Genomic DNA, 11,036 nt, shown 5'->3' on the forward strand with positions numbered 1-11,036 from the left:
AAGTCATTCAATAAAAATCAGTCTCAAAATCACATACTGTTGCAGTTAGCAGACAAAGCCAATAAAAGCATGTAGTTCAAAGAACTAAAGGAAAACATTCAAAATATTAAAATAAGTAAACTAGGAATATCAGTTTTAAAAAACTATAAAAAGTTCCCCAATTAATAGGAAATTTTCTCTAAATTAACTTGATAGTAGTTTGAAGATGTCAGTCAGAAAATAAGTGTCAGTGAAAGAGAAAGCAGATAAATAGAAATTATCTGATCTGAGGAAGAGACAGAATAGGATTCAAGAATAACAGACTCTCAGGAACCTGTAGGAAAATATTTAATGAATTAAATATAAGTGCAATTAAATGTCCTAAAGGAGAAGAATGAGACAAAAAGAAAAAGAAAAAAAAAAAAAGATAGCACAATGGTCCTAAATTTGTTTTAAAAAATCAATTTACTGGTTCAAGAAACTTATGAAGCCCACGCAGAAGGAATGCAAACAAACAAAACATCTTATATAGACACATAAATGTGAAACTTTTGAAAAATTTAGAGAAAATAATGTTAAAATCAAGACATTTTCAGATAAATGAAAGCTAAAGGAATCTGTCACCAAGAAAGCTCTATCACAAAAAGTGCCGAAAGATATTCTTCAGCCTGAAGGAAAATGATACCAAATTAGACCCTGCTTCTAGAAGGAAAAAAAGCTTCAGAAACAATTAAAAATCATGATTTCTTCTTGTAACTTCTTTATAATAACTGTTTAAGAAAAAATAAGAACAGTGGTAGGTGGTGATTACTATATATGTGGATGGAAAACATGTGAAAAATAATGCAGAGAGGAAGGTTGGGCAAATGGAATTATGCTGCTTTAAGGTTATATTTTTTAAAAGAAAGTGAGAAATGTAAAAGATAAAATGAGACTTTAGCAAAGTTAAAAATCTACTTTTCAAAAAATATCATTGAGGGGCATAAAAAGGCATGCTATAGATTCTCAAGAGCATTCCAGCATACATCTCTGACAAGGACTTGAAACTAGGATATGGAAGTAACTAAATAATTAAGAAAACAGCCCAGTGTAAAAAAAATTCAACTAAACTTTACAAAAACAAATAAAAGCCTAATTAGATACCCTTGTAACCCTAACAGAATTTCTCAATTTAGAAAGAATGACAGCTCCAAGTGCTAATAAGGATGCAAAGTAACTGAAACCCTAATACATCACTAATGGAAATGCAAAAGTGTACAACCACTTCTGAGTAAATAACTGCTTCTCATATGACTCATCAATGTCAACCCTCGGCATTCACCCAAGAGAAATGAAAATCTATGTCCACAAACAGACTTAAAGAAGAATGCTCACAGCAATGTTATTCCTAAACATCAAGAATTGGAAGCAACCAAATGGATGTCCATCAACAGGTTAATGGATAAGCAAGTTGGAGTAAATTTATATAATGGAATTAATGAATATGCATGAATTAATTAATAAATAATAATAGCATTAATAAACAAATAATAAAAATGAACTAACCATGGATATAGGCAACAACATAATTGAATCTTAAAAACATGTTGAGCAAAAGAATCTAGATTATTATATATTGTGTAAAGAATTTATATAAAATTTAGAACCGATACTCATAAAATAAAATTTAACAGGATCAGACATAATTCTTAAGGCCATATTTTAACTGTAGTCACAGCTTCCTTATATTTTTTTAGACAGTTGCAACTTTCGACACACAAGGGAACTTTCAAATACAGCATGTGAGTATATGAGTGCAGAAAAGAAGAAACTTAAATATCATCCTGTTACAGTGGGAAGGAAATATAACATGACAATGCTAATACAGCGTGAGAATTCAGTGTGCTGAATGACATTCCTTTTTTTAAGAGTAACTGTCAATAGACATTCAGAACACTGACCACGCACTTCGTGCAAATCTAAGACTTAACAAAACAGAAGAGTAAGTCAGGAGTATGCTTCCTATATGTATTTGTGTATGTATAAAAGCAAAACTGCCTAGAAAAAGTCATTTCATGGTTATTTACAAAGATTTGGCTGTCACTTTTCCTTCAGGAACCACATTCAGAGATAACTTTCATTTGAACATAATGTTCCTTAACCTTAGGATTTCTTTAGAAGTCTAGTATTTCTAAAACTCTATAAACAAGAACTATATATTCTATTTTTTTCCTCACTTAGTTGTTTCTGGATTGAATAGTGTGACTATTTTATCCTTTCATAAAAGTAGTGGCTGATAGATAGTGATACAGATCATGTACATTTATATTGTTTTCTTCAAGCTAATACTAACTAATAAGAAGCTGGGTTTACTGTCATTGCTATATCATCCATATGGTCTTTGGAAGACTTTCCTGCAGATGAGTTTAATCAAATTTGGGGGAAAAACTACTTTCATTTTACATCTGACTTAACAACTGAACAGAACCACTGTATTTTATATAATAGCCTTATTTTTTCAACCATCGTCTCCTAGACAAGGACTATTTTAAAATGATTGTATATCAATATGGAAAATAAAGATTTTACTTTTAGAGGTTGCTATATCAAATGGAAATAAAATTATATGAATTACATCATTATATTAGTTATTTGGAGTTGACAGGTGGGTGAGGTGAAGACCAGAAAGGCTGATTGCGTTGAAGTGAGTTAGTTTCGTTTGAGGGCAGGTGTTAAGCTATATCACAAAAGGCTGGAAAGATTAACTGATTTTCAAATCCATGAGGCAAGGAGAAAATATAAATTGATCTTCAAATTCATGAGGCAAAAAATCAAGTCATTGTCCAATAAATTCCAAGCATAAAATAATTTCAAAGTCAAACCTATCATATTACTACAATAAGGTCAATTGCATGGTTATATACAAAGAAATACATTAAATATTAAGAGTTAAACTTCTAATCTATCAAGATTATTTTTCTCATTTTTTTCTAATCTGAATATACCATTAGGTATCATTATGATAGGCTTCGGTGTGCTCATAATAGCATGAATAAATATTTTCATGTAAAAAAAATACAGAGAAGTAGATGAGAATAAATGTTAGCCCTTTCATTTCATCAATTTTCAGTTCCCTATTCTAGATCCTAATTTTGAATAAACAAAAGTCCCCCAAAATTAATGTGGTTGAAATTGCCTGAATTTTCAGACTAGATTTCTTTCAAATACATCAATAGACAAGGAAGGAGGCAATGAGGTTTTAGAGAAGGTGCATATAATGAGATCTTGACTAAACTCCAGGTGCTTTCTTAAGTCCGGGCAATTATTATAACAAGAGACATTAAGAACTTATGAAATCATGCATTTCCATGTACCGTGAAATCTATCATTAATTAAAACATATCCACATTTAAGTCATCTCAGAAAGATTCTGGTTACCAGGCATTTACTCTTATGCCCAGATAAAAGTGAATTTCAAGCTTATAGACTAAATCAACTATTCAGATTTTTTTTCAAAATCAGATTACTATTGATTTTTTTTGTCCTTTTTGGTTCTTATATGAGTGTTTGAATCATAGGTGTAAAATAGAGACCATATAGCCGACCACATTTTATTCATGGATGTAGTATGGGATTAAGTACCAAAGGCACTGTGTGTCAAAGACTTGCTTATAAACATTGAATGCCTAAAGATGGTAATGGATAATTATAGTGAAAGTGAAATAGATTGGCTAATGAAGAAAAATAATGTCACTTTTAAGTTATTTTAGAAATATTTTTTAATATGTTTGAATTCTACCTCAGAAAAAGCTCGTAATTAAATTCTGTGTAGATAATTGAATAAGCACCGCACACCACGTTACTATATAGTTATCCTCCTATATGTTTTCACCTGAAGTGTGTTAATTTTATTTTAGTTGCCCCTTAGAGAGTTCTTCAATGACTATGCAAATTGCTTTTATAGTAACCAGTAGGAATTCACCTCCAAATCCCAGGGCTTTCTAGGAAAGAACTCAAATAAAAATCAGTTCTGCTCCAGTTTATAAAGTGATATTCTTCTGTTATTCACAGTTCTCATTAACTACAATAACCCACAGGCTGCAGGACAGTGAAGATCATCCTTTTACTTCTGCTGCCCAGTGGAAACATTCTTAGATGTACTAGATTAAACTCTTTCTTTTCTATTTTTTATGTTCAAATTCTTCATTGCTTATGTATACATGCTCATCAAATTTTGAAGATTCCTTTTACCTTCAAACCTTAGTTACTGAGTTTTCTCCTTCAGTATTTGACATCAACCCTCAGAGATCTCTAAAGCTGAATTTACATTATAGGCAACTAAAAATTCCCCACTGTTTCTTTTAGCAGTAAGTGTCAATGAAAATATGGTCTATCATTCTAAAATAGAGGTTTTAAAAAATTGAGACAATCATCAGAAATTCTCTTTGAGAGGTGGAAATGAGACAAATTAAACCTTCATTGAGATGAAATCCTGGAGATTTAGTCTGTCTACAGAAGCCAAACAGAAGCATAGGAGATTTATGAAAAAATCTGCTGTATCGCTATTAGTGAAATGCACTGGGGACTCTCTCCTTGATCTGGTTTTAAATCATTCCAAAGCCATACTTGGATTTTTTTTTTTTCTACTAATGTAACAAAAGTATATCCCTGCCTGATCGTAATTCAGAAAAAAATGTCAGTCTTGACATTTCTGTTTTTCAAGCTTCAGGTTGTAGAGGAAAATTAAAATATTAACCACTTGCAAAGGTTTAATGTTAACTTTACACTCTGACTTTGGACGCACTTTTTTTTTTTTTTTTTTGCATGGGAAGAAATAAGTCACTATAGTTATGCCATATGTTGCAACCTTTTCTCTACTGTCCTGTCCAGGCTGTTTACTTTTTTTTGACAGTGCTTTCCTGTTGTCTTTAAATTCATTGCTATAACTCTGTGTAACAATTTATTTGGACAAGATCAGTAGCTTAAGGGAATGCTCATAATATAAATAGAACTTCAGGGCTACCTTAAGAGAAAAGAAGAGGCAAGAAAACATCCCTAAGCCCATGTTCAAAGAATTCTAAGAAGTTACTTTTGCTAGAAGAGTTGGAGTAAAATGCCATTAAAGTATTATATGATGGTGTTTTATACAGAGATGTAAGAATATTTAAATTCTGCCCTGACCCAGCCAGCTCTCCAACTTGCCAGGTTTCCAGAAGAAATAGAAATGTGTAGGAAATAATGAAAAAGAAAATAACCTTTTACATTAATGAGTGATTTGACCACAAGGCCCAATGTAGAACTCTTGTGCATTGCATTTTTTTTCTTCAAAGTCAGTAAATGATCTACGTCATGTTTCTTTAATGCTCAGGTTGAAATCTCACATCTTATCATCCCAATAAGAAAAAGAGTTAACTCAAAGCACAGCAGTCAATGTACACATGATTATGAGTGCAAGCCCATAGCATACACAAACACACAAACACATTCAAAACTTCACACACTTGCATGTTCAAGAAAGAAAGAAATAGAATACATTTTCTTAATGTTTGTTGTAGAATGTGCCAAGCCACAAACTCGCAGCCTTCTCAGCCTAGAACAATAAGCCACGATTGTTGTAGCAAAAGATAGCAATTTTGTTTTTGATATGAATAGAGCTCAGAAGTCCTTCTGCTGTATAACCCCATATGTCTCCCATTTAATCAGACACTTCTTACTTCAACTTCAATAGTTTTGATTCTGTGAAAACTAATACCTCAACATATAAATGTGAAATTTGCTTTAAGGTGTTATCTGGGTGAATAAAGTGAACAGAATGTTAAGTATTCTCTCGAGGACACTGTCCAGATCCATTGGTAAAGCAAAAGTCAATGTACTGGCCTCTTCAAGCTGACTGAGGTCTAGATAAGAGTAAGTGTAAAAAGGTATAGGGCAAGGATACTAGGAGTCATGGGGCAGTTTGCAAAGAGAAAAATGTTCTCTCTCTCTCTCCTACCCTTTCCCCCTACATTCTCTCTCTCTCTTCCCCCTTCTCTCTATCTTTCTCCCTCTCTCCCTCTCCTTTCCTACCTCTCACTCTCCCTCCCTCCCTACCTTCCTTCTCTTTGGGTATCAACATACTCTCTCTCACAGAAAGCAAAAAAATGGATTACAGACTTGCTTCTAATTATTTCCTTCTCAATCAATAACTGTCAAGGAATTGTGATGACTATGATTGTGAAATCATGTGAAAATGATATAAAAATATTTGTGAATGAATAATTCTATAGTTAGATAGATGTGATCTTACTTAGCTTTCATAGCTTCCCAAGATAAATAACAGGTTAGTTATTTTTTATGTGGGTTCGTTTCTTTACCAAATATTTATTGAGCACCTACTTAAGGTCTGACACATTTAATGATGCCATACCCTCTAGTATAACTGAAATAATCAATGCAAAGAAAATTATAAGATTCCAAGAGTCAGGAATGGGTCAATTACAATGCTAGTACAGGAAATTCCCTTACTGCACTTTGTAAATGTTAATTCATTTACACACACACACACACACACACACACACACAGACACACACACACACACAACTGGTTCTATTATTTACTTCATTTTATGGAGCCAGAAAGGAGGTGGGGGCATAAATAACTTCCCCAATGTCATGTAGCTAATGAATGGTGAAGCTGTGAATTGAACAGTTTAAATCCAATGTCTAGGTACTTAATTATCATACTGCACTTGATTAGCATTTATATGTCAATATAAGTAATACTTAAGAATTTTTACTTAAATGGAAGAAGTTAATAATATAACATTTAATATAAGAAAAATATACAAATAACCAAGAAGGTAAAGGATGGCAGGCGGAGAGAAAGAAATACACACATAAACAAAGAAATCTAAATACTTGAGTCATTTTTTAGATGGTAATGGCTGCTGTGTCTGGCCCTCCTGGATAGGTTTTATACTCTGTTTTACTTCTGCAAAACCAAAACCCAGACAGATTTAGATTTGGAAGTTTAGTTAGGACTTCACAACTTTTTATCTCCAGTGTTTCAATATTAAATTCCTTTGAAATAAAAACAGTGTAGATATTACACTGTTTTTAGGCCCACAGAAGATAAGAACATCTTGTAGAAAGAATTTAAATGAAAAAAATCTTGAGAGATAACTATTTCTTGACTGTGAAACTATCTTCCCTCATTCAGTCTAACGAGATAGCATCTTTCAATGATGACACAATAATAATTTATCTTTTCTCTGAAATCTGCTAGAACCATAAGGTTGGCATTTTCTTTGTAGGGGCCCTGGTTCAGGGACGTTCATTTCCTCTTAAGAAAAAATGAACAAAATTTTGTTTCTATCTTCTCAATTCATATCAATACTTACCTTTTGGCTCAACCTATCCAAATAAGTAGCCCAAAGCAATTTCCCAAATCTTTTTTTATTCATTAATATTATGAATTTTAGGTCTTTTTGGTATAATTTTTAAATCTCCAAATTAAATTTCTTTAGATTTGAAGTTATGAGAAAAATTTTAAATAAAAATTAACTTATGGAAATTTCCAGTTGTAATTTTTAAGCGATTCATTATAACTCATAAGAGAGTAGCATTCGTTATGATTAGAGATGTATTCGGTGATTCTCAAAAGATTTCTGCCTTCTGGAACAGCAGCTTTTGAAAATCATTCAATTAAAATAGAAGCCAGGGGAGTGAAACTCTTGGGCTATCCATGACACCTAGAATTCTAAACAAATGATTGATTTAAAAAAAAACAAAAAACAGCTACGTTAAATATAAAATGTCATTATATTGTATTGTATTGTATTGTATTGATTTAGTTAGTGCATGCACTGTTGAATTTGGGTTGCCACATATTGTAGCAGTATTTTAGAGAAAGATAAATTAACTTTTATTAGGACTAGTTACATATTTTTAATTTTTAGTTATCCCAGACTGCCTTTTAAAGTCAAGTATTATTATATTTGACTACTCCCTCTTTTCTAACACACCTGCTGTTGTTCTTTAACTAACATTATTGCAGTATACATATCTGGTACTCTACTCAGATTTCCTTTACCAGCTGGTGTTGCTGCTGGGCCTGAAACTAATGGTTTACACCTGAGCCTTCTCCAGATACTGCTTTGTCCATCAAGAAATGCCTCGAGACTTTCCCTATAGAGTTCCCCATGAATGAGTCAAGGATAGACTTTACTTAAGAAAGACCACATACCTAATGAGCTACTTTCCCTTCCTAATTCTGTTTCTCTCACTCCCTTATAGATTTTCCCTGAGGAATACTCCTTTAATAAATCACATGTACATCAATCCTTGCCTTCGGCTCATCTTCTTGGAAACCCAATCTAACCATTCCCACTCTTTCTCACCATATAAATTACCATTACTCTCCAGGGTCCAGCTCAGATGCATTTCCTCCAAAGTCTTTCAGTATATTCTCTCCATCCTGATATTCCTGGCAAAATTAATGTTGTTTTCTCTGTATTTTAATGGGATATATGACATTTATATTAATTTATAATATGTTTATTCACTCGAAAACCATTTATTGAATACCCACTATATGCCCAATACTATTTTAGGCACTAACAATACAAAAGTGAATAAAATAGACAAAGTCTGGCTCTCATGGAGCATACATTCTAGTGAAAGGAGATATGATAAATGTAAGTAGACGAATTAGTGTACAAGATAAGGTTGGACATGAATTAATGCAATAATGAAAACAACAAGTAGAGTGATAAAAGATGAAAGTTCTTTAGATTGAGTGGTCAGGGAAATGCTATTGAAGAGGTAAGCCAGAAAGTTTTTTTATTCTTATGGAAAGCTAAGAAATCAACAAGAGAAACAAAATATGTGTTTAGCACAGTGAAATGCATAGCACCTAAAAAAAAAAAAAAAAAGACTAACTTGAATTAGAAACTCTACTGTCAATTGAATGGAATTCCTAAAAATAGTGTTCTCTTTCTCTTTGAAACTTTACTCCTTGATTCAATGATGCTCTAATGAGGTATTTTGAGACTTCCTATTTAAAATGTTATCTAACTAAGAGCCTCTAAATTAGCCTTACTTAATTTTCATTGAAATACCCATGAAGACTGAAAAAAAGGAAAAAAAAAATTCACAACTTGGAAAGCCAAGTCTTTCAAGCAAGAAAATAGCAAACTCTGATATAAATCTTGTAAAAAAAATGGTTTGTAGAACTAGATAAAGAACTATTTGGGGGACACATGCATACAGTCTTTTTAATTCACAAAGTGCAGTCCTACCCAGCCAATAGGGAGACTTATGGTTAGTGCTATTGCTTGCCTCTGATTCAGAGGTCGAAGATATGCACCAACCAGAAATGGAAGTTGCCATCCTGCCCTCCGGTAGATTTGTTTCATGAAGAGAGTCAATTCTCCTATTTTCATCAACCTACATCAGACTTATACAATTCTCAGACTCACTCATGTCCTTGAGAAAAGTGGCCACATGATAAACAAATGTTAAAAATGTAGATTTCTTAAAGCCAACAACCAGTTAAAAGATAATTTAAGGAATAACTGCATTCACAGCATAGCATAAACATAAAAAAAAGATAAGAATAAACTTGACAAGAAAATTTTGAAGTACATATTTTTAAAAACTTACAAAAATAAATAGTATTAGAATAAATATATATACTGAGTTTCTATGTAAGAAAAAAAGAGTACTTTAATGATGTCTCTTTTCCTAAATTTATTTACAGTTTAATGTCATTGTTTTTCAAAAAAAAGGCAAAATAAAGACATTTTCTGAAAGCAAACATTGAAAGAACTCATCACCAACAAACTTACACTAAAAAAGTGTTAAAAGAGTTTTTTAGGCAGAAGGAAAATGATACCATAAGGATATTTGGCTTTGCACAAAGAAATGAAGTGAGCTGAAAGTGGTATAGATAAAATCAAAAATCTACCTGATATATTATTATCATTATTCTTTAAAATTCTTTTAAAAATAATTGAGTATTTAATTCAAATATAATAATGATGTATTTTAGAGTTTATAACATAAACAGAAACAAAATGTATGACCACAATAGCATAAAGAATCTGAAATACACTGGATGAAGTACTTGTATTATATGTGAAACATTATATTATTTGAAAAAAGATTGTGATAAGTTAAAGATGCATATTGTAAAAATCCAAAACAAACACTAAACTAATATAAAAAAAAGTAAAGTTCTTAAGGTAATGGAGGAGATAAAGTATAATCATAAAAAATATGCAATTCGTGTAAATGCAGGAAAAAAGATAAAAGGGGACAAGTGAGGAGAAATAGGAACAAATTTTAAAAGGGTAATTTAAAACCCACCTGATCAAAAATTATATTGAATATCAATTGTCTAAATATTTAAATTAAAAGGCACAGATTGTCAGATTGGAAAAAAAAAGCATATACTTACTATATGCTGCCTATAAGAAATCCACTTTAAATGTAAAGACACATAAAAGTTAAAAATAAAAGGATTTTAAAAGATATTCTATGAAAACAAAAATCAAAATAAAACCGGAGTTATATTAATATTAGAAAAAGTAGATCATAGAACATAAGATATTACCAATGACAAAGAGGAAACTTTCATAAAGATAAAAGAATCAATTTAATACAGGGAGGAGGCAAGAGAACTAAAGTGTTAAATCAATCCACATTCAGAGACTGCAAGATGCTGATCAGCCCTACAGCCAGTCCAGGAGAAAACATGCAGAACAAAGGAAAATTTCTGCTGGGAGTGCTAACAACCTATTTCCCACACCTGTGAAGGGAAAACAGGAGAAACAGTCTTTAAGTGGCTTCCCTGCATGCCCACAAAGGCGTGGGCGGCACTTGGGAGACTACAGCCTTGGGTTGATGTGCCAGTCCTGCTTGGAAGTCAATATTATGGTTCCCCTTTCCTCCACCCCTCAGTGATGTACCTGGTGGCAGCACTCTGCTTGATGGCCTTATCTTCTTCTTGACTTGCAGACAGGGCCAGGCGACAGGTGGTCAAGAGCCACTGCACAATGAAGAAGGGCCAGTATTAGGAGGCCGAGTGGCCTAGCCTC

At 32.4% G+C, this 11,036-nt stretch overlaps 1 pseudogene; it reads left to right on the forward strand.

The window, feature by feature from the left end:
* Positions 1–11,036, forward strand: part of LOC105297476 — a 37,575-nt pseudogene that overhangs the window by 25,017 nt on the left and 1,522 nt on the right.

Source organism: Pteropus vampyrus, unplaced genomic scaffold (assembly GCF_000151845.1).
Source record: "Pteropus vampyrus isolate Shadow unplaced genomic scaffold, Pvam_2.0 Scaffold139, whole genome shotgun sequence".
In the NCBI taxonomy this organism is placed as follows: domain Eukaryota; kingdom Metazoa; phylum Chordata; class Mammalia; order Chiroptera; family Pteropodidae; genus Pteropus; species Pteropus vampyrus.